Below are 26,985 nucleotides of genomic sequence, written 5' to 3' on the forward strand. Positions count from 1 at the left end.
AAGCGAAGCTTGGCATAGCTTATCATATCTTAGAAATGCTAAGCTAAGCGCACACATACGCACACTGGTGCAAACCCGCTTACTACTGTTTACAAGTGCTCACTCCCGCTAACCCCCACGCTCATGTTTTTGACAGAAAAGTAAATGGGGAGATAGGAATGTGGTGATAAAGGGTGCTCAAAGAGGGAAAGACAGTAGGGAAAATAGCTTGAGATGTACACTATGGGTGTGGAGAAGGTCCATAGCTGCCCATTTCTTTACCAGCAACAGCTGTGCATATGCAATACATTAGGTGGGATATTTGAAACCTTTCACCCCTGAGAGAGTGGTGAGGACATCTAAGTATATTGTACTACCAATTATGAATATCAGGCACATGCACTGTTTGTGAACAGCTATACTGTTATTAGTACGTTACTCACATCTGAACAGTTTGTGGTTTGTATTGGCATTAGCACAGTCTGCTCAGGACGACTGGACATATTTCTGTACTGTGTATCCCTACCTACACCCTTGGTTATGCCTGACTACACGGGTATATAGTACCTTTGGGTAGGGGTGCAGAATTGCAGTGTGCATTATTTATTATCGTGTGATGTTTATCTTGCTGAACATGCATAGTTGCTGTGTACCTGTAAGTCTATGAAGGCTTGTAGTCTGTCTGAGTAGCTCCCACCTGCGGACATATCCAGATGGTAGACAGAGGTCAGCCTAGTATTCTTTGACTGTAAACCACAGCAGTCTTTTCAGCACCTGAACAATGGCATTGTCACAGGTGGTTGCTAGCAGTACATGGCTACATCTTTTGCTATTTCTGTGTTATACTTCTACATAAGGGCATGCTTGTGGAATTCATTCTACAGCAATTTGCAGAGTGTGTAACAGCAGACAAGCTGATATGCCTGTGTGTTTCTGACTCTTCTAGGCCTCAGATACTCTCAGGTATATATTTGAACAGCCTCAGGGAAAGGTACATATAACTGGGATACACCTGTGATATAGTTCTGACATTTTTCAGTTCAGACTTTGGGTGATTCAGAGCATTTCTATTGCTACACCTTTTCTGATGTGCAAGCGGTGTCTACTGTCACTTATTGACATTTGTTATGAAGTGAGATTCAACACCTTTCTGCCTACTGTTAGTACATTTCACAAGGAGTCAGAGGGGCACAGCTAATGTTTGTTTACTAATCAGGGTCATCACTGTAGAGCAGTCACTGTTGGGAGGTCTAGCCTGTGACGTATGCTAATATGCCAGTGTGTATCCTGCTCTGATACTGTGTGGAGTTTGTAAGCTGCTACTGTAACCTTATTCCCTACTAGCATGGCTGATTCTCTTTTCACAGTCATGTCATGCAATTCAACAAAACCTGCTGGTTAAGGCCCACAGTATAAGATTTGTGTTATGGCATTTCTATTTTCCCTTTACATTCCCTCATAGTAATGTATGATATATTTATTACAGCACCAAGTTATTGTATATCTGCTGTGGCTCAGTGGTAATTCATGCAGTCTAGTGTGTCCAAGGTCTGGGGTTCAAAACTGACAGGGGTATTTTATTTTGATGAGCAGACTACAGTCCTTGTCATACAGAGTGACTAAGGCACTTTTAAGCAGTTGCAAGCAGGTTTGCGCGAGTTCGCGCGATGCTTAGATATGCTTATCTACGCTTAGCTATGCGCACACAAGGGCATACCCACTGACTACTGCTTAAAAGTGCTTACTCCCGCTAACACCCGCGCTAATTTCTTTTAAAGAAAAGAAAATGGGGAAATAGGAAAGTGGTGAAAAAGGGGGCACAAAGAGGGTAGGACAGAAGGAAAACAAGCTCGGGATGTGCAGGAAGGATGTAGGGAAGGCCCATAGCTGCCCAATTCTTACCAGCAACAACTGTGCATATGTTAGAAATTTAGAGTGAGATTTGAAACCTTCCACCCCTGAGAGAGGAGTAAGGACAACAAAGTATGTTGTACAGCCAATTGTAATTATCAGTTTACATGTCCAGCAGACATGTGTGAGAAATGGGCAGCTATGTATGGGGCGTAATTTTTTTGCGGGTACAGATTGCCCTTTTTTTATTTTTTTTTTTCAGGTAAGAGTGGAATGTGAAGTAAAGGAAGTAGGAATATTGAGGGAGGTGGGTTGGGGAGGTTAACAGACAAGACAAACAAGATGCATACAGGGGCGGAGTATGACACATGTGGTGGGTACACACAATTGACGGGGACGGATGTTTAGATATCGCAAGCCCATGAGCCCACAGATGGCAACAGTAGAACTGAGATCCTTACCCATGGGCAGTTACCACTGTGCCTTCACAGCCCAGGCTGAGGATAGGAGGGGCAAGCACACCCATGAGTTGCACCACTCTCGCCTCAAGCTGGCATAGGGGATCAGTCACGGAATGCCTGATCTCACTATGCACCACAGACTGGACCCTTTGGAGGGTGAGTGGAGGCTCTCCTCCAGCCACGCTTGCAGAGGGGGGGTGAGCCCCATCCCCTGCAGCACTTCCACCCAAAGGTGGCACAAGGCCACTGGAGGAGGTGGTCCCGGGCTGGGCACTGGTGCCAGGTGCAGTCACCAGCTGAGGTGGGAGAGGTGGGTCCGCTGGGACCCACCTTCCCAGTTGTCCTATGTTTAGCAGTATTTAATGGCATTTTGGGTTAGTAACAAACAACACCATTCCAAATTAGTTGTAACAGCATGCATTAGTATTCCCATTAACCAAACACACATGAATTCCAAACGTTGAACAGCAAGCATAACACATGCATATTTAGAACAACAGTGAACATTCCAACAACATGCAGGGTTGATTGGTGGCAACAGGCCATCAGGTTTGGATATGTAACAGGGCATATGCATCAACGTACATGCAGCTATGTATAAACCAACAGGACAAATGTCCATAGGAATTAATTGTGAATACACATACCCAGTTTGGTGTGGAATGGCATAATTTGTGAACATAATATAGGGTGGTAAAATATTACATTAACAACTTAAAATACCTATAAGTATACTGTACATTCCTACTAGATGCAGATATATATCCCCTACATGTATTAGTACAGTTCCCTGTATGTAACCTTAGAAATGTTGGTGATGGAGATGTTACTGCTACATTAATATACATTCCATTTGTATTCATATATGTTCATATCTGGCTGTGTTCAGGTAAAGTATCCTGCTACATTTGAACAGTTGCTTACAGTTCTAGCAACACACTGACATTTGTGGGATCACAAGCACAAGCTTCTCATGTAATGGATTAACATGTACATACTATACATGAAACAGTTGAGGACTATAAATATTCTTCTGAGATACTGGCATTCCCATCAGCCTGTTTATATGGGCCTAGACAACTGTTGATGTTCAGCATTTCGTACAACCATACTATCTCCATAATGCAAGGGTATAACAACATATCCAAAATGTGGGACAGACACAGTCCAGGTATTGTACTTTATTAAAAACATTTCACTCTTTGGTTGTGGCTGTCTCATTCATTTCATTATCTAGTGCATGCAGTATACCTTTATTTCAGACTTCTTACACCTTTATTGGTAGCTTCAAACTCTTTCTCACACTCTCTCACTTATTTTATATTTACATTTCAAGATGGTACTTAATTCCAGGCTTTATTAACATTTATTACTGGGTTACAACAATCCTTTCCAGCTGACTCACTTATTTCATATGACAGTATATACAAGGATGTATTCAAGACTTGTCTGTCCTTTATTGATGGATTAGAACACTCATTTTCAGGCTGAAGCAGTTATCTGATATTGCAATACAGGTGGAAACTCTATTTGAGACTTGTTTACTCTTTATTAATGGATTACAATACTCTTTTTCAGGCTGCATCACTTATCTGATCTTAGAATACTAACATAAGCTTTATTCTAGGCTTATTTGACCTTTATTACTGGGTTACAACACTGAACTCTTTTACAGGCTGTCTCACTTATATTCTATAATAATACCAGCTGAATAATTACTAACCTGCCTGGTGGCGCAGCCTTAACAGCCTATCAGCATAGGCTTGCTGATTTGTGGAATGAACACCTGCAGCTGTAATATAAATGAAGGGATATTGGAACATACCTATCCATACTATAGGCTAGGATAGCATTTCTTACATACTTAATTACATGGATACTTACTCAGTAGTGGGGCATTGGGCATATGACGGGCCTCCTGGGTCCATCGGTTCAGTTGGTCCTCCTTTCTACGCTTCAGGTCTGCATGGTGGTGCCTGTGGCACTGGTAAGATCATGTGCCAACTGGTTCCATGCCTCTGCCTTATATGCTCCCCATTGAACCTGGCCCTGCATGAGTCGGCCTTCATGTTGATGGACTAGGAGCCAAACCATATATTTCGACTCCTCAATGCCCCACCTTTGCACTCTAAAGCTATTACCCTCTCCGACGCCTGCCATCCTGACTGCAAGTGGATACCACAATCAGTTATGGCGAGTATTCCTGCCTATTGGGCTTAAATATGCCGCATTTCCAGCACTTTTTTGTGATTGGCCATTTTTGAGAATTCTAAGCTGACTGCAGACCTGCTTAGTAATGGTTAATCTACCATTTCTATGTATATGTATGCTAATAGTGGCTGTTTCTCCTAAGCTGTCATGGCTTAGTGGTTCTGTGGTTTAATTATGATGTCCTGGGTTCAAACCTTGTCACTCTTTTATTTTAATACTGTCTAGACAGGCTAGGGGGTGTGGCTGCGTTTAAGCAACCTAGCTCTACGTTGCTCCCCAGTGCCCTACGGTGCCCTGGTTGGCGCTGCGTGCACGTCCGCCCAAACAAATTGTGCTGGGTAAAGCGCTTTTAACCTTTGGGCAACTCTATTGCACTGGGTAAAATGCTATTACACTATGGGCATCTCTGTATAGTTGGGTGAAGCGCTATTAAACTATGGGCACCTCTGTTTAGATGGGTATAGTGCTATTAAACTATGGGCACCTCTGTTTAGCTGTGTAAAACGTTGCTTAACGACAGGCTATTATATATCTGGGTCTTTTAAAAATATATATTTTGTTCGCTGATACATTGGCTATGTCACTGCTTTTAATAAAATTTTAATCATATTTGTCTGGTATTATTTCAAATACTGATTTAAAACATAAATAAGAAGGGGAGTGGTGGGACTTGAACTGTGAATGCCTTCTCTTTGTGCATACGCTCTACCATTACGCTATTGCTATGTGGATTAATTTGCATAAGTAGTTCTTATATGCTCTTCAATGTCACAATTGCTAACTGTGGTTAAGCAATGGGCACACCCATGCAAACAAGTGCAAATACGGGCAGCTATATCGTGGATTTAAAAAATATATATATTTTTCCGTTTTATAACTCTGATGGGGGTTTACAGTGTCAGGGAGTGTGGTGTTGGGTGCATGTACATTTGAGCGGACTCGCTCTTGTCTGTTGATGTTATGCTTTTTAAAACCTTGCAGGGGCATGGACTTTTAGACTGCTTGGCAGTCGGACATGCCCCCTGCTTGCCTACTCAGTCCGTGTAAGAGTTACGGATGAGTCAGCATGCCCTCATGAATATTCATGGCACACTGACATCATACCATTCAACTGCAGCCTCCGAGTAAGACATATTAAGTTTTACATGGAGGTTTCATGAATCCGGCCCCCTGTCTTTGTGTCTAAAAGAGGAAAGAGTTTAAAAGACCTTTTTAAGAAAAGGAATTTATGCTCAAGTATGCCTGATGTTTTGGAAGTGGGAATGAAAAGATGTAACAGTTGTAAATTATGTCAATATATGAAAGAAGTTAAGAATTTTGTAGTGACAGCAAGAAGCTTTGAAATTAGGTTGAATAATTTGCATAATTGCTGGTACAAATATGTGTTATACATGGCTCTGTGTGAATTATGTCCAGCATTTTATATAGGAAGAACCATTAGAGAATTCTACATGCGAGTGAATGAACATATTAGAGTAGTAGACAAGACTGATGTAAGCAATGTCTTGGCAAAACATGGTAAGCAAAAACATTTGTTAGAAAAAATAAGATATGCTTCAAATGGGTCTATATCATATGAGCGAATCACACAAATTGCGAACGTTCATAAAATCGGAAGTACCGGACCTTGAACTTCCTATTAGCCCCCCACACCCCCTATAAATATATATTCCAACTCTGAGATCACACTACAGTGAGGAAAGGGCAAATATCACATTCTTCTCTGTACCACAATCTCAGAAAAAACACTTTGAGGTCCAGTACGTTCGCTATTATGAGTGTTCGCAATTTGTGCAATTCGTTCCCCTTCAAATTTGTAATAATTGATGAAGTCAACCAGAGCAAAAACTTTGTGCTGCTAGCAGATCACCGTCTTGATCATGCCCCTAAAGAAAACTAACTTTTTTAAGGACTATAGTCTGGATACTAGGATTTCACATTTTATTGTTATAACCAGTTTTTTTGTCTCATTTCTGCCACAGTGGACAATGTATGTGCATGTAGTTCTCAGTTTACCATCTAATAGAGACAGTGATTTCATTAATCTTTTCATCTCCTGTATTGTTGGCATGTCACTCTTTTTCATATCAGTTACCTTTGCAGCATGTCTTCACTTTATATCTTTTACTTTTGAGTTTTTATTTGACTTGCATGTTGTAATACACATCTAGTTCCTTAGTTTTTATTTTTGTTAAATGTGCATAAGCACATATCCGTAGCGTCTACAACTGTTGATAATGTTAAGTTTGTTTTTCTTAAAAGCCTGTCTTGTTTTATCATTTAAAATATCACAAATCACTATATATTATTAACAATTCATGTACCTCACCAAATTCACAGTCCTTATCTCTGTTCTTCATCTCAGTGATGAAATCCTAATAGTATTTGTATGAGTTTATGGTTCCCTATTACGAGATCGCAGATGCAGTTTGTCGAATGCGTCTTGATCAAACTGAAAAGAGCGAAAAGACAAAACAGTGAAGCGGCTTATCAGCAAATTCTTTCCCTGGGAAAGAATTTGCTTGGCTGCTTTCATTACTTTGCTGGCTTTGGCACTGTAGTGCAATCTCGGAGTTGGTATATTTAAGTAGGGGACTGTTTTTTTTTTTTTTTTTTTTATTGTAGAACATTGATTTTTTTTCCTTGGAAAAAAATCACTGTTCTGAGGTTTTGATATTGTAAGATTTTGCTTACATGGGGTCGATTAATTATCGTTCACTTTTGTAAGCATGTGATAATATAATATAGACCCAACTATATACCCTGCTATAAAAAAAAGGTTAACAGATATCAGGTTATTTTCAGGCTCATTATAATTTCATGTTTTCCTATCTGCTGTTGTTTTACCTTTCTTTTCTTCAATAAATCTGAGAGTTAAATACCATTAAGGCTGTTTCCTTGGTGATATACAGGTGATATACAGGAAAGCAGCACATGATATTTTGTCTGGCTTTCCAGTTAACTTCCTAACAGTGAGGAACAAAATCAATTTCCTGGAGCTCAGCCATCCAGAATTTAGCTATATTCACATACAGAAAGAGAATCCCTGGTTGTTGAAGTATTTTCCATTTACATTTGTGGTTCCATACTCATAAAATGTTGGAAGCAAATGTATTTTGCTTTTTTAATTCTGCAGACATATTTCGTCAGTACTGCAAATATTTTTTTTTCAGTTCTGGCAACTGCATCCTCACTTTTGACAGCACATAGTGTCTCAATGGCCATTAAATAAAACAAAAGCGCTAAGGATATGATCTACTGTGACTAAGATGTGTATTCAGACCGAATATTCTAGAATAGTGTACCATGTGACATGCAGATGCCTGCAGCTACCAGACCTATTACAAAATTTTGTGTGACAAAACCCACGGACCTAAAAATTGAAAGCAAATGTCTCAAACACAAATGAGTAAAAAAAATTATCAGTGTTTTTGCAATGGGGCAAGCCCCCATACACACTTGATGTGGGGGCAACCCCCCTCAAACCCCATGAACTTTCATATGCCACCTCTGTAATCTCACAAACAGAAAAAAATGAATACATTCCTCAAAACAAAAAATCAGATTTTAGTCTAGAAGGAGTAGGCTGTTTATACCCCATTTGACCTACCATGGACTACATAACATAGAAATACTAGAATGCTACAGGGCAGGCAGGGATACTATATATGAAATAGTGGACATCTGCCTTCCTCCTCTAAGACCTTGTGAGAATCATGGAGAACACAGCACAGTGGAAACAGAAGTATGTGTAGCTTTAAATATACTATCTACAGAGACTTTTCATTAATACAAATGGGACATACTGGGGTTTCACAAGTCTCTGCCTCAAGAATACTCTACAAGTTCCTTAAAGGAAAATTCCATCCTAGAACTAAATGTTTTCACTCTATCTTTGTTTCCTGACCTATTTTAACACCTCAAAATTACTCTAAGTGCTTTATTTGTAATTTTAGCCTGTTTTCCACAACATGGCTACCAATAGGGCTTGATGTATCAACATGATCTTGTTCTCCCTCAACCCTTTCTCTTTCCCATAATGCTTTGTATGACTCGTGCCAGATATGCCATTGACATATAATGGGATTTGTGAAGATCACTGATATTTTCATTACCTTCTGTAAAAAGACCACTTATTTTATGTCTCTAATCACCCTCATTTATGCTTGGCTCAGACCTTGTTTTACACTATACTTAGAAGTTATCCAGCTACAGCCAGAAAAGTAACTAAATTGCAGACATTTGTTCAGTGTTTTCTTTTGTAGTTCAAGAGGAATTGAAAGTCCCCTCCCCCACACTACTGCAGAAGTCTTAAAACTGTCATTGCATTGAGAGATCCTTGCAGACTCAATTCCTCATAGACTACAAAAGAAAACCCTGAATAAAATCCTGCAATTTAGCTACGTTTCTGGCTGTAGCTGGATAACTTCTAAGCATAGTGTAAAAGAAGGTCTGAACCAAACAGAAAATGAGGGTGATTAGAGACAGAAAAGAAGCAGTCCTTTTACAGAAGGTAAAGAAAATAACAGTGACTCATCATGATTACCTATATAGAAATGTCATAGCAATGCCTAATAAAGTGAGCAAATAGAGACAATAACAAATATGATGTATTCATTTGGAACACAAAATATTTTGCTTCCATATGTAATTATGTTTTTATCTTGTGCATCAAGCATAAGCAACCCTGTGCAAACAAACCCACAGTTTGTAGGTCAATGTCAGTATCATCTGCACAGGCAGTTGATCAAGATAGCTATACAACCTTAGCACTACAGAAGAAAAGACAACTAAAATGCAAATTACAAAATCAAGTTCAACAGTACAAGAAGAAAAAAGGTATTCACCAAAACCATGCATTTCATGCTCACTATTATGCATTAGACATAAGCAGTCCAGATCAGACATCCCAACATGGATCAATACAATTTCAGCACAAGGGGATGAGCAAACTGTACTACATAAGTACTACAACTAATACTAAACCTACAGCTAAGGCCACTACAACTAATAACACAGCTGAATTTAATCAGACTAAACAAAAATTGAAAATTGATTATATAACCTTAGGAAATTTTGATTATCAGACATAGGCAACCCTAAATCAGAGGATTGTGCAAAGGGCAGGGCACAGTCATCATGGGGGGGGGGTGTTACAGGATGGCAAGCCTAGTGCAAAAGAAGTGTGTAAGTGTAAGAGATGAGAGATCAGAGTAGCTATTGCACTGTCAGAGACAGTATCTTTCAGTTTTAACAATGTCCATTTTAAAGACTATTTTGTGTGTGTATATAAGCTATTATGATTAAAGTGAGGTGTAGTGTGTGTGTGTGTGTGTGTGTGTGTGTGTGTGTGTGTGTGTGTGTGTGTGTGTGTGTGTGTGTGTGTGGTGTGTTCAGGAACAGAACAGTGTTTATGCTAGTACTATGACCTGGCATCCTGAAGAGGTTTGAGGCATACATGGTTGAAGTCCAGTTCATGGTTGACACCACCAACCATACGAACTACCTCTGTCAGGAGTTCCATTGCTAGTTCCATGACCCTAGTTAGAAGTCATGGTACTACCTGAATGTAAACAATATCTGCTGGATGTGCTGACATCACAACTACATCTACAAACATGACCACATGGCCGACTAAGTCTTGATATGAACACCCACTGTTGTAGCAGTGGAAGTAGTATCATTGTGGGAGTGGGATCTGGCATATTCAGTGACATGTTGGCTCACATCTGATGATGTACCAGCTGTTCAGCCTAGTAGATACTGCCATTCTCCCAGCAGATGCTTGGTTTCCCCTGCTTTAATTTCTCAAAGTATTTTGGGTTTCTAATACCATGACAAGAATGGACCCCATTCATAAGTCAGGGTATGATTAGAGTTCATGAAATTATTATTGTTTCATTCTTTGATGTGAGCCAAGAGTGTTCTCAGCACTGATAATGTGCCCTGAATTATCTTCTTCTGAAATTCATACATAGTTATATTTATTGATAGCATATCTATGTATGATTTTAAATTATTTTGTATTAGATCCATTGCTCCTAGTAACAATTTAAACTGTCTGGGTATCTTTTTTCCATATTGCTCTAATTTCTGCCTTCAAAACCTGATATTTTATGACTTTGTGTCTCTCTTTATGTAACATACAGTAATTACTGGGTATAACAATTACAATAACCAATGCTACTTTTGTCATTCATTCATGGCCTAATATATCTGTTTTTTTGCATTAATTATTTGAACTGTTGGTAATGGGTGATTCCTTGTGATATATACTTCATCCTTCTCTATAATCTGATTCATGTTTCCAGTGTTTCTCACTTATATGTTGTAGTGTTTACAGAATCACCAATGCAACGGTCATTCCATATTATTGAGCCTTGCAGTAAAAAGGCCTTCTGCTATGAGTGTATAACACCCAGCAACAAAATGTGTGACTATTTCCAGTTCTTTTTAAAAAGCAAGCATTTGTCTGTTTCTCATATATTTTCAATGGATTTTGTAAACCAGTGTTTGTAGTCTAGTATCCTTGATTGCCCTTATTAATTTTTCATCTTTTAATTTCAATTCATGTCTTCTTAGCCATTCATACAACAAATTTTGATCAGCAAGAGGTTGTTCCAGGAGATCATTGTACTTGCTGCTTTATGTTCATAGGTTCATAGGTTCATAGGTAGGTACTAGGCGATCGGCCCTGGGGCCTATACAAGCCCAGCCAAAAAGGTACCCTGGCTTTTGCCACCCAAGAAAATTATTTTCTTGTGCCACTGTTGAGCAGAGCCACAGAGGTGATCCCTGGGGTGAATTTCCTATCTCCCATCCAATCATCAAGATTTTTCTTAAAGAGTGCTAATGAGGAGCTTTGTTTGATATAAATTGGTAGTTTATTCCAGAGTATGGAAGTCTCTGAGACAGGAATCTATCCCTCTGGCATGTTCTGTTTATTGTGGCGACAAGGTTTAGGTCCCTAGAGCATGTAGCTCACAAGGATTGGGATTTCTTTAAGTGGAGCATGTCCAACAGCTCTGGGTTTGACATAGCTTTGTATGTTAGGTAGAGATCACTTCTGAGTAGGCAATATACGATGGAGTAAAGCTGGAGTTTTTGGAGATGATCTGCATAGGGCATCTGTTTGAGGCCGGTAATCCTCTTTGTGAGGTATTTCTGTGGCCTTTCCAGTTGTTGTAGATGTCTTGTGAGGTACATACTAAAAGGGGCATTGTACTCTATAATGGGTCTAATGAGTGATGAGTAGAGGGGAACAATGACCGCTTTTTTCCTGGATGACAAACCTTTTTTGATGAGGTGTGCCACATAGAAGGATTTCCTGACTACTGTTGTGATGTGATTATCAAAGGAGAGACTACTGTCCACCTGTGTCCCAAGGTCTCTTATCAGACTTTCGGTGTTAAGTATACTACCACCTATGCTGTAGTTCATGGGTACAGAGTTTTTACCAAAGGGGATGACAATGCACTTTTTGGCATTGCACTTGAGACCATGTCTTTGACATCAGGCATCTGTCTCAGTGAGGCCCTTTTGTAGGATGTCCACATCGTTAGGAGTTTTGATTATGGCTCCTAGTTTGCAGTCATCTGCAAACTTCATTAGCCAAAGACCTTCTGTGTTAGCCTGTACTTCAGAGAAGTTGAAACCAAACAGGAGAGGACCCAGGACTGAACCCTGTGGTACTCCACTTGTCACTGGTCTGAAGTCAGATTTGGAGTCTGCTACTTTTACAGTGTGGGTTCTGTCAGTGAGCCAGTTGGCAGCCCATCTTGTGACATAGGGATTTATACCTAGTTTAGTGAGTTTATGTATAATTCCAGAGTGGGGGATGATATTGAAAGCCTTGGCAAGATCTAGATAAGTTGTGTGAACCACCTCACCCTTGTCAACGGATTTGGTGACTGCTTCAAAGAAGTCTATCAGGTTTAGGAGAAATGATCTGCTTTTACAAACCTGAACTGGGTGGGGTCCAGAGTTGCAATTATACCACTATGCATGACCAGGTCAGCTCAAGACGTACCAGGGGCCCCGGGTCTTACACAGCTGTGACAGATGAGTGCTGCTGTACACCAACGAACACACATGTTTGGATATGTCCAACATGTGATTGTAGTGGATGTGTGCATGGACCACACACACAACACATATGTACATAGCTAAGCCTTTGCTGTCCCCCACGCAGAACAGTGGCCTAAACAATCATACGCATGCAAATGGAAGGTGGGTCCATGTCTGTTGAATGCTCACAGTACAGGAGGTAGCAATGTTGACAGAGGACACATTCCCCTGTAGTAGTTGCCCATGACACCCGTGATATCATACCACAGTCCATGTGTTATGTATGTCAACACACATGTCCACCAATAGCAATGTATACAAACATGGCTACAGGACACACATGTAGGACCAACGCACATGTACAATCTGTACTGTGCATGCAGCAACCATGCATGTGCGATGGCTGATGTCCGTAATACAGCTGTGCCTAACTACAACATGCAGTCGCAATGCAGCCCCATCATTGACACCTGTATATGGTGACATACAGACAGTACGGTTGGTTGTACATCACGTATGGAGGGATGTGTATACATAAAGTGGTGATCCACCTGTGTAGATGGATGTGTGCTGGGGATGGCTTACAGGTGTGTCACACGCCATCCTACCATGCCATGTGCAAACAGTACGCTATGTCACTGTTACTTGATGGTGATGACATAATGCATACACAGTGGTCAGGTGTTACCAACTGTATGTCACGTGACACCTGTATCACTGACATCCTCCCATGTGCATATAGCCACACAATTGCCAGACATAGTATTGGTACACATACTGCGGACATTACCGCTGCATGTCTATCAAACGGCTCATGATATGGCAGGTGTATCATTCCCAGCACTGCCATGTGTGTCCGCTTGTGTGACCACACATGCCACATATGGTGGGGACTATGTCCTAGATGTAACACATCCCTGTACACCATTGTAGAGATCTGTACATACTGCAGTGTGGGAAGCATGACATCAGCAGGTGTGGTGCATCACACACATCGGCTATCCGTACACACATATCTGGTCACCACAGTGTGTGTGTGTATGTATGTATGTATGTATGGCTATCTGGTGCTTGGTGGGAGGGTGTATGCTACCATACTGTGGAAATAGGATCACTAACCCCTCATGGTGATGCAGTCTACTACCCTGTTGATGCCATCGGTCCCAGCCATACTGGCTACCTGTGCATGTCCCTTCTCTGTGCCACATCATGTGGGTGCAAAGTACTGCGAGGGTGATGACCACATAGGCAAGGGTCCACACCTCAACACTATGGGGTGTGCATTATAGTGCTGTAGACCCCGTGAATGTGGCCATGTTCCTGTACTGTGACAGGGTATTACTGCTACACAGTGTGGCCTCATGCTATCAGGTGGCCTCTAACGTCATCATTGGCCAGACCGCTGTGTACAACCCCTGCACCATGTCAACATACCTGTAATGTTTCCCGGTATGTATGTCACATCTCTGTCCGCTGTAGCCTGTTCAACTGACCACAGGCTTCAGGTGCAGTATATGTGCGGACATCTGTGTCATGTTCGGACATCTGTGTCATGTTCGACTGTCCAACAGTCAGGTTGAGGGTACGTTTAGCATGCTGATATTGCCATACATGCCTGTGAGTACTCCACAGTTACACATGGGGGACTGCAAACACTGTTACCTGTAGGCACATACCACTACACCATAGGAGGGAACCAGGGCATCATTACCAACATGCTGTTACTGTTGTAACCAAGACACATACTGTGAATATATCACAATGCATGCTGCACCTGGACTACATGGTATGACTGGTGCATGTCGACAGTACACCACTGATGTCACATACACATCTCTCAGTATTCACACACATCCAATGCAACATACACATCCCTCAATATGCATACACAAGTAATGTTAGATACACCTCTCACATCTCAGTATTCACACATGACCAATACAACATACACATCCCTCAATATGCATACAGAAGTAATGTTAGATATACCTCTCACCCTGTGCATCAGACCATATGAGCATATCCCTGCACTGATGGTGTGGATGACAGGGATGTGGCACAGACTTCATCATATGCACAGGGTGATATTGTTTGCCAGGGGCATTGGCTGCACCAATGGATGACATCATGTGTGCGGGTAAGGGCCAGTGATTTGAATGGACATGTCTGTTCCGTATGCATGTGGGTGTTGTGGAGCCCTACAGTTGTGTTTGCTGTGTGCATGTATGTGTGCACACAGTTCTGTCATTTGTGAGGCCTACACAAGGGTATTATGGACAGCTCCAGATTGTACAGACCAGGTTGTACAGCTTACTGTGACCGGACATTGCCACGTGTCCTGTGCCTGCCAGGGGTTGCACGGGCACTACCAGGCAGAGGTACAGAATGGCTACTGTCCGATGACACATGGCCACTGGAACCGTGTCCCCACCGGGAACGTCCAGGGCCATGTCCATGTGGCCTGCTGTGACCTGGTGTGGACATCGCAGCATCAGCTGCACTGCTACTGCTACCGGCACTATGGGAGTGGCCATGTGAGGTGACACGCTCACATTGACCTGCACTAGGTGGTGTAGCTGGCCTATGTCCATGTGTCCTACGCCTCACCCCTACCAGATGTTCCAGCACAGACAGCTCACACTCATGGATTGCCATGCCATGGTCGAGGATTCTGACCATGTCACCCAATCTACTGTCCAGAACATCAGCAAGCTGCTGTTCAGCACCTGCCAATGCGTGGATGTTGTTGTTTAGGGTACTGATAGCAGCCCTCTGCAGCCTCTACCCTTCTCTGTTCTGCCATTCGGCAGCTGCCTTTGTCGCCATTACAGTCTGGAACATGCGTTTTGTGATCCCAGTTGCTGCGCTATGTCCTGCAGGTGCATGTCTGCCAGAGGTCCTCCTATGAGCAGCACCAGCCACATGCCTGTGTGGCACATTTGCAGTCAGTATACTGCCACCATGATGTGGAGACACACCTTCTGTAGCCACCACACGTTTCTGTTCAATGCTAACAAACACTGACTGTCCTTCCTCTATGGCCACTGTAGATGCAGTATATGTTGGCAGCTGAACTGTGTGTGGGGAAGAGGGGGACATATATGGGATGGCAACCGCTGGCACAGATTCCGCCCCTGACATCCCTGCCTGTACCTCATGCATATGTTCATCACTGCTAGCATCTGTGGGGACACTATCAGATGGACCGCAGGAGGGTAACGCACCTACATCACCTGTGAATGCAAAGAAAGACTCTAAATTACAATAGACACACACACACACACACACACACACACACACACACACACACACACACACACACACACACACACACACACACACACACACACACACACACACACACACACACACTGACACACACACTGACACACCATGCATGTGAGGTGACAGATGGCATGTAGCATGCTTGTGATACAGCTGACAGCATGCAGCTCAGACATCAATAGTGTTTGTAAGCATACCCCCTGGAATGCACACTACAGCAGGCAGGTGTCATATCATTATCCATGCAATTCACACAATCATGGTAGTATGCATGCATCCCCGTGATACACCATGTGGACCAGAACAGGATAACAGTACACATGGCTGACGTGACCTTGACATGTAATCTGCTGACGTGTGCATTAACATGCATGCATGCCTGACACAATGGTGTCCTGGCACATGCACAGCATCGTACTGGGTATCACATTGCAGTGTTGTCCATATGCCCTACAGATAGAATGCATGTTGAGCAAATGTGCATGGGCATGGTAGGGGACTGAGCCATCTCCATTGCTGTACAGTGTTATGTACAGACACTGTGCCATTGCATGGCATCATGAGGCGTCTATATTGCTAAACAGTGCATGTTATGTATGCATTGCATATCCAGAACTGCATGCATACCCATGACATACCTGTGGATTGTGACCTACGATGCTGAGGTGTATACACACCCAACCATGCTGTGTCATGTGACAGGTCACTGGAGGACATACAGATGACACCCCTGCATGATGACTACAGAGTGTTAGCTGCCTGGCAACCATGTACACACATAGCGGACCTGTCACGTCACCATTTCACACATGACATTAACATACCATGCACACAAGGTGCACAGCTAACAGTGATGTCCTACGGCAGGGGGGAAAAGTACAGTTTCTGTGGCCTGGTGTCACTGTCAGTGGAATCTGTGAAGGTGACTACCATCATGCTATGACACAAACATCATGTTCAACACATCTTATGAGGTACATGTCACTGACACCTCCACTAGCTGTGCACAGGCATTTATGATGTGCAGCGTACCACATCACCTGTACAACTGGTCTAGTACAGCTGTACTTGGACCATGTGTGGACAAAGTGGGTCAGGGTGTATCAACATCCCATCTTCTGTGTGGCTATGTGTCTCTGGCCATCCCCCATGGCCATGTGTGCATATGTGTTGGTCATGTATGTGATGGCCATCTATCACACATGCCTGTGTTGTCCCATATGACATATACCCATAGCCGATGGTTATGTCACCATCCACAGGGCTATGCAGACAACAGGTGTATGTGTGGTATGTGGGGTATGGGTTATGGGAAATTGTGACAATATTGCAACCAAAACGCTACGTGTCTCAGACATGTCGGATGGAACATCACAATGTGTGAAACCATTGCAGGGGCATATAACACAATGGTGACACCTGTGGTCTGCCCATATCACTGCTCACTGTGCGGTACTGGTTTGTGTGCCACACATTTTGTTCCACTGTATAGTACATATGCCTCCATTGTAGAACACCTCCACCATTGTATGCACAGCTGGACACACATGTAGCAATGACAAATACTGTAGTTTCATGTCTGTGTATAATTTCAGTTGTATATATTGCACATGGGTGGCCTGTGTGGATGATGGGTGATGCGACCTGTATATCCATGTATTAACTGGCCACATGGTGAATAGATCTATGCTTTGACATGCCTGATACCGATGATAGTCTCACCTGTAATGGACTCTTGTCTGTGCGGCACGCCAGAGGTACCTGTATAGGGTGACACAGCAGTATGAACATTATCCATGACTGTATGACAGCCACAGGGTGCACAGTGCAGGTTAACACATTCGCCTGTACAATAGCATATAGTCAGCACATGTGTGCATACCATACCTCTCAACCTCTTAGAACAATAAATGTGGACAAAGCCTACTATGATGGGGGACATATAGGGACAACTGTGACATATTGCTCTTACTAACTTAGAAATTTGCTAGACCAATAGGTTTGCATGGACATGGGTTTGACATGGAATGTGCAGTCGTAAACACAACTGTATGTCATCATTTAATGACTCCATTCCTCAGCTATTTGCCAGAAAGCGACAGATATTAAGGGGAACACACCGACAATATGTGGCAGACATCTGGACATCCTGCAAATACCTGTACAGTTCAGAGGTATGGTGCATACACAGGGTAGCATAAAGCATTTGTGTCTACATACCTTGCATATGTTGTTACATTACATGATGTACACTGACACATGCACGTACGTGGGATATACTGGCCATATGTTCAGTACTGACTTACCAGGCAACTCCAGGCTCATTGGTTGGGAGACACCCACCTCCACGATGGCAGCTAGTGTTTGTGGGTGTATTCACAGACTGGCCAGTAGCTCCTCTGTGTGTGTGAGTGGGGGCTGGGTTGGTGGCCCACCAACCATTCCACCTTGTTCCCTGGTGATAGCAGTGGCATGCTGTTTTGCATGATATATCAGGTCAGTGCAGTGTCTGCACACCTGCTGGTAGGTGCGGTTGTGGCCTCCCACTTCATTGACCCTCCTGCGAAGATCCTGCCACAGGTCATCCCGTTGCTGTGCATGCTGTGGCACGTGGCTAAATAACACCTCATAGTTCTCATGGAGGTACGGGATTATGACATCATCCTCCTGTCGGCTATATGCTGGTAGGCGTGTACGCGGCATTATCTGTAAGACATGATGAAGGTTACATGTCACATTTAAAGACATGTACATTGATACTGCTGCACATACATTCGAGTACATTCGCACAGTTATCTTTGCAAATCAACATGATACTAACACGACTGGCATGTATGTGTCACACACATGTAACACCCAGTATGCATTGGATATCATCCCCATATATGTGTGTCACCTCATTAGTGTTCCTACTGCATGTGACGTCAGTCTCCATGTGGGCATGTCTGTTTGCCTGCATTGGTGTTCTTACCTATCTACTCATGCCTGATGTATCCACGGTAATGCTGTTGACCTTGATGCTGTGGATATGTCACATATCAACACAGACACAGCCTTACTGGACTTGGGCAGTGACAATGCGCCAAGTACGCATGGAAACCTCTACATGCATCTGTTTTTCCATAGACATTTACACTGCACTGTACAGCTGTTCAACATCCTGCCACAGATCACCTGTGTTGCACGTGTGATAGACATGGGACAATGGCCAGTCGGACATCATTCGCAGGTAAGGTTATCGGCTATAGCATGTATGGGCTGGGTTTCCTAGCTGTATCCGACACCCATTACGCCACCATGAGGGGCATCAGTGACACATTACTGATCCAGATAGATGATACTACATCTACCATACGGCCATCACACCATGTATGACAGGGATATGTGCAGCTATGTGGACAGGGCTGCATGGTATGGCGGGAGTATGTCACAGGTATGGCACAGGGATCTGCCCGGCATGTGGCCATCCTAGTCGTAGGACGGTGGTTGTCCATGATGTATGTCTTTCAGATCAGGCTATGGACATGTAGCATGTCTAACAGCATAGTGTGGCATATGTCTGTATGCAAGGTGGATAGCATGTTGCATACTGGAGGTGAGTATTGTGGAGGCTGGTATCGGCCATCCACGCATGGGCCCTAACCCTGGAGGGTGATGTGTATTCCAATATTGGTCACACAGGTGCTGTGTATGCCTGTCCAATGATCTCTGTGCTCATGGATACCACCCTGTCATATCATGGGTACCTTGGATGACTACCTAAAGGGCCAGGGAGATGTCTCCAGCTCAGGGAGGTGTACTACATTACACCATCCCTAACACAGTGTCCATACTGTTGACCACAGCCTAGGTGTTTCTTAATGGGTACAGGGGTATTCCCCTAGTGGTGACATTGTTGATATCATCCACCAGAATGTGCACATATGTCACACACATCACACACACAGCCCATTCTGTATGTTGTTCACAACACTGTGACAACAATTGCCCATAGGTCATGGCCATTCACATCCTCACATACACAGATGGCTGACATTTGTCTGTGTGGTATGGGCTACAATGCGGGTGGGGTACAACACATTAACCCTGGTTTACTATAGCTGACACCGTGTGATATGCACATGTCACTGCAGCAACTTTGGTAGTTGTGAGTCTGTCAACAGGCCACTAGTAGAACACTCCTGTGACATACACAGGCATCTGTAGCCAAACATCCATACTGTCTTGTACATCTGTACTGCTAACATCTACATTGATAATGGTTCATGGACTTGCAGACTATACCCGGCAGTGTTCTGATGCGGTGCCACCAATCATGACTGTTGTCAACACTTGTGGGTTGATATTATACAACACCCTATATGTAATGTATGGGCATGCTCAGCACTTGTTCAGAGCTTCTTGGCACTTTATGAGCTACTGCTTAGTTTAGCACCCATTTCACACCAGTCCCCACAGGTACACTGTCTGTCCATACATTTCCAGCTTGATAACTGTACAACAGCTGTTGTACACACATCACTCACATACCTCATGAGACATGTTGGTTTCTACGGCGTGTCCACCTGCCACGTACCACTTATATACAGGCATGTCCAACTGGCACGTACCAGTGCTATTGCCTGTCACTATGATGACTATGTTGTACATGTGGCAATAGAGCTATTCTCATGTACACAGTCAATGCACACCTCCCAACATACAACAGTACAGCTTGTGGGGGATGCACATATGCAGCCCTGCTGGGGGTTATACTGTCACCAACCCTGACTGCACCTGACAGTCATGTGGGGTTGTGCAACATTGGCAATGCACCCCACACATCACATAGTCCCACATGATCCCCACCACAGGCCACACATATGGAGACACCTTGTACATTACCCCTCCATACTCTGTGTGGGCACCAACGACAGCCCACATCGCCAAACACAACCACACCAACCTATAGCCCACAGACATGTGTGCCCATCACATACAGCCAATAGGGTGTCATAACATACACAACACACCTGTCTTAGGTGACTGTCGGCAGTCACACTGCTGTTCCACTCAGCAGGCTACACAAGGTGATAGTCACTTACATCCTGCTGTCCAGTAACTGGTTCTGCAACATAACCTATGCACACATGCCACAAGTCAGCAGGTACGATGTGACTCATTTTCCATGTTTGTGTGACTGAAGTTGTCACTCAGGGCACAGACTACATGTGCAGGGACATGCAATAGCCCACCAGTGTTGTCACCTTGATGGTGTGGTCCACGCCCTGGGAGGCATTTTGCGGTCATCCGGACCTGTTACCACTGTACTACGAATGACTGTGTCACTCCCAATAGTTGTCCATGCTTCTGCTGTCATTCCACAGGCATCTAGTATACATCCACTTTGACAGACCCCGGCCAAACAACATGATGCTGTGGCACAGTTGACCTGCACCTGTCAGCCCTGGGAGTACGGATAATATGTTGGACTCTTGCTGCTTTTATACTGCCTGTCTTGCACAGTGTCCAATAACAGTCACCACCAGAACGGGAACTGGCTAGCGAAGCATGTAGTCATGTCACACAATGCTTGACATCATCCTCTGTGACGCATGCAGACAAGGCACACCTGATACTGCACCACTTCAATATCTCTGCAGTGACTGGGACCTGCCTCTTGGCTAAGCAGAGCACACCTGCAATGACTGGTTATAGACAGACCATACCTCTCAGGCATGTACCTGGACTGGCACACCCACAGCTGAGGTGTCCCCATATTCCACTATGTTGTACACACATCCCGGCTGGTTACTTCGCACAATGCATCACAGGTGCTCCATGTGCATATAACTGTGTCCAGAACTACTGCTGCTACTAATGTGAGAGTGACAGTAAACCACACTTAACTGTGATAGCTGCACATGTACTGACACATTAGGCGTACACTGTGCGTGAGTCATAACCTCCGCTCGGCTGGTTCAACCCATACACCACTTCCAGGACCAACAGTATTCTTGACATGGACACTACCAACATGTGACTGCTGATCCACACCTGGGGTTATCCCCACATTGGTGGAATCCGAGCATCTGCTACCCACCCTTGTTAGCCACATACTGGCACCACACACTTCACGGCATACACAGTAGATGAGTACTACAACACCAAATACAGATGTCGTATGACAGCGGTAGTTGTTGTCGTGACACATGTGCAGGTGGACAATGCACATGCAAACACTGAGACATACCCCAGTGCACTTCAATAGCATGTGCACGACAATGTGGTTCATGCTATTCCACACAGAGCCATGATGGTACACACCAGATTACAGACGACACTCTGGGGGTGTGGTCCCACGGACATACTTTACAACAACAGGTGGGGGCTGTTACACAGTGGTGTACATTCCCATGGGTGGCGTGACTCACTGGTCAGCCTCAGTAGGGCCACAGGATCCCTCATCACATACTCCATAACTAGCTACGTACACATTACTGCGACACATTCCGAGATGTACCACAAGGCATTATGGTGGTATGTCAGTAGTTGTATGCAATACCCACATCTGCTCACACATATAACTGTCACTCTGGAACATGACAGTAACAGGTGATGTTGGCAACATGCTGTCTGATGGCTTCATTGCTAAGATTACACCCTCTCACTCCCTGCAGGGCCACATTCCTTGCAGGTACATTGCAGTGTACCTTCAGTCACACCTACACAGTACTGACCTGCACTCTATATGTCCTAGGACACAGGCCCCTTGTCACCCTACAATATCCCTGGCTGTGATGTCCACAGAACTCTGAACAGCATGTCTCCCCACTGGGACACCGTATTCAGTAATAGCATTGTACCAGACATTGTGGCCGCTGACTGGCACACAGCGACAGTAACACTCCACACAGGTGGCACCACACTGCATGACTGGGACTATTGCCCTACACACCTCACTGGACTGTTATGCACGGCTATAGGGCACATCATCATGGACATCATTCGTTGAGTCTTTGTTGTGCTCCAGTCCTTTGATGCCAGCTGGGTTGGCCTTGTTGGGGCCACAGCATGCCTACTACACATGTTGAACACCTTTCCTACAATCGCCAGAGTAGTTGATGATGACAGGGGTGTCCACACAGCCTGCATTGTCCTCTTGCTGCCATTCAGCTCCGTTCTCCATTCTGGTATTGATTACATACACATCCACCTGCACATCACAACATATGTCTCCGGATGTTATGCAATGTGGCTAATGGATGGGACACACACACTGAGGGTGGCATACCATATCACATACTGCAATCCAGTTACACTTGGTTTACCACAGTCCTCAATCATGGGGCCCTCATGTTCGGTATATGCTTCCTTGAGGTACAGGCTACCACTGAGGGGACTTCCCTGCCTAGCTTTACAGACCACTGCATATCCAGCACCGTTGTTGCTCCACCAGCTGATACAGACCCCATCCATACAGGTGTCACTGTGACAGATACTGATATGAACATCATGGCCTCTACCTGCATGACACTTGGTGTGAACATCACCTTTGCAGTACACCATCCACCCACTGGTTATCACATAGGTGTTAGTCCCCTACATACATGTTGCATTGTACATGTTTGTAAGACACATGTATGTCGCACACACTCCTGTGATTACCACATTGCCACTGTGGTGTGGATATCCTTCTACATGTCCACACATGTCTGTACTGGGTGTGTAACTGGTACATAGGCACCCATTGTACCTCTGAACACTGGACGTATACACACATCCATGGGTACGACACCCCACGTAGGGTGTACCTTGCACAACAGCTTTACACAACTCAACATTAAAACGCCATGATGTTTATTGAGCTACAACTGTTAAAGTATGCTTATGTACAGACACCACGTCTGTACACATTTGCAGACTACATACTCAGGGGTGACATCTGCTGCAAAGACAGGGCCCATGTCTGCAAATATGTTTATGGATATACTCCGCATACACGACATACACAATAGCCACTATGACCATGATGCTCATGGATATGTGCACACACGTGACAGTGTGTGGCATGTGTTTGGGGGTTGCATTCCCATACCGGACACTCACCATGCTTTGGGGCATGATTCCTATGTACATCACGCATGGACAGTCAGTAGCAGTGTTCATGTGATACCTTGCTTGGTGGATGGTGGACACATGTACGCCAGGGATCACTGCAGTGGCTGCACTGTGCAGTGATACAGGTTAAACATGGCTCTTCTGTTCACAGGACACTACCTTAGAGAGGTGCCACTGGTGTGCACACTGTAGTTGTTGTTACACATTGACTTGCCAGACTGCATGGTACCCCACTATGAACCTGTGGAGCTATTACATGTCCTTTGTGCATGGTTACTGGTATAGCCCTTCCAGCTAGATTGGCTGTCATGCTATTACAATGTCCCGTGACTACAGGCCATATGTATACTGTTATTGTACACGCCAATCATGTTCATATTGTCTGTCACATCTCTTCTGCTATTCTAGTATGGGAGTAATGTTTGCATCCTTTGCAAATGCAGAGTGGAGTACATAGTATTTATGTCATCATAACTGTTTATACATATCTTAATTACATACTACTCACACCACTATATGATACCTTTGTTATGCATCATATGCCTGTTCTCCTGTGTAACATATCTGACTTATCAATCTGCTGTACTATACATTACACATGTTTTACATGGTATCCCATAATTCAATGCATACTTGCACAGAGGGTCCACCTTAGACATGTCATTGACATTATATGCCCATACACATGCGTACTGTTACAGTATATCTACATGTACTATCCCCTGCTATGGCATGTACTTATTGGACATACCCTGCCACTGATGGCGGGTCGTATGACATTGTTCTGTTTAACGCCATCATGTTGCATCCCTTGTGGTATCTGTGCTGTTTATCGTGTGGACCACTGCTGGACCTACATCTTCTACAAGCATTAGTAAGATCAGCGAGACAACACTACATAAATACTATTCCCCACTTTATGCATGGAGGACACTTTTAATTACTGCAAACCATGCTATGCATACACTGACATTACGTAATACAGAACATACTATACATACAGTTAACATTCTACATACCTTGATATCATTCTGGTGTTTCGTCTCTATCTCACTCTTCTGTATCACTCTTTCAACTGTTATACGGTATGAGCATACAGTTTGCATATCTGGCAGGTCAATCTTATATATGTCTATACCTGCAACATGTGGTTTACTTCCGCCAATTGGTGGTCCGGTGTGACTAATTATGTGCAATTCAGCTGTGCAGTTACTCCATTCACCAATTACACAGCAGCAGTGGGGTATAATGGAATTCTCCTCAACCTGGGCGTTGGCCATTTGCCCTGCCTTCGGGGAGATGGCCTGTATTGTGTTTTGTTGTGTGTAATTGCAACTGCTATGTGTAGAGCCAAGTCTATTTTGGGGTCATGTCCCCCGTGGATTGTGTGTGACGGCTTGAGTATGTGGTTCTACCTGTGACTGTACCTGTCACCCACCCATCTGATAAAGGACTATTGCAAACACCTGTAACATCGCCAATTGTTCCATTATACGATGGATACTATTTTGCATGGCACCTTTAAATGTGTCTCTCACATGGTATGTCAACGATTCAGCAGATGTAATTGACTAACTAGATGTTTGGGCTGTTGTTACGGTCTGTATTGCTATTGTTTCTAGTGTGGGGGATGTAGGCGGGTGTACGTACAATATACGGTTTTGTGGGGCTTGCATTTCTACGTAGTCCATATATATGTGTGTGGGCCCCTTCCCTAATTACAGTGCTATCACGTAATAGACTTCTGTTACGGGAATTTACTTTGTGCCGTTGTTAATTGGTTTCTATATGGTATGCAGGTGTGGTTGATACTTCCATACCTCCGGATGTACAGCGATATGTGCAGGGATATTTGTAAATGAACGCTATCCCGTGTATGTCTGTCCGAGATATTTGCAGTCATTGCAGTGGTGTTGGTGTCAGACCCTCTGTCACATGGCTTGCCACCTTTTCATATGGCCATAGTTGGACACTTGCGGGTCACACAGTAGTGTTTACAGGCTGACATATGGCCACGGTCAGTACACAGGATAGCACATACTTTTATCCTCATTACATACCAATTGTTCTTGGTCCTTCACTACTTATCGGTTTGCATGTAACATTTCCATTTCTTACATACAGGCATGAGTATTTCCTGCAACTATTGCATATTATGTGGGACATACTAATGTCCTAAACTCATGGACAGTTGCCCTTTGTAATTTTTCATGTCAGGACACACCTGCCCAGGGGGGACTGTCCCTCCCAATGTGGGACAGGTGTTTACCGCATGCCAACGGCTAGCTTTACCCGCACCTACCGTAATCATCTACCTCCGAGTTGCCACCTACAGACACACTATGCAGACACACACACACACTTTAGTCACATCGGAACACACATGGCACCCTCAACATACACATACACAGGCTACATCACTCACAACCACAGTTGTACACGGTACATACGTGGACCGCGCCAGCGGTGACTACATGTCCTTACTATCGTCATATTGCTCGCGGTTCTACTGTTCCAGTACTGTGTTCTTTCTGTCTTTCAGCCTCCTGGTTATGTGTGTCGGTGTGTGACACGTTCCATAGTTGGCGGTATCCTGTTTATTTGTACCTCAAAGGTGTTTAGAATGTCGTCGACCTATCTATATATTTGCAGATGCCAGTGACCCCTTGTATATCGACATATATCACACTATCGCCCTTTCTATCTGTATTATATATGTGTATATATATATATATATATATATATATATATATATATATATATATATATATATATATATATATATATATATATATATATATATATATATACACATATCTCGGACAGGGGTGGTGACAGGCACATTACGCCTTTCATTGTGTGTTTGTCAGTGTATACTGTGTTTCCTGGACTCCGCATGTTTGTGTCTGTACCTGGCACATGACACACCTGCCATAGGTTAAGATTACCTCCCATCCCACTTTGCGAGGGACAGTCCCTCTTTGTGCAGTTGTGTCCTACGAAATATTTGTGAACATAGCAAATGTCCTGC

This window comes from Protopterus annectens, chromosome 1.part2 (assembly GCF_019279795.1).
Source record: "Protopterus annectens isolate FY-2018-M chromosome 1.part2, PAN1.0, whole genome shotgun sequence".
Lineage (NCBI taxonomy): Eukaryota > Metazoa > Chordata > Ceratodontiformes > Protopteridae > Protopterus > Protopterus annectens.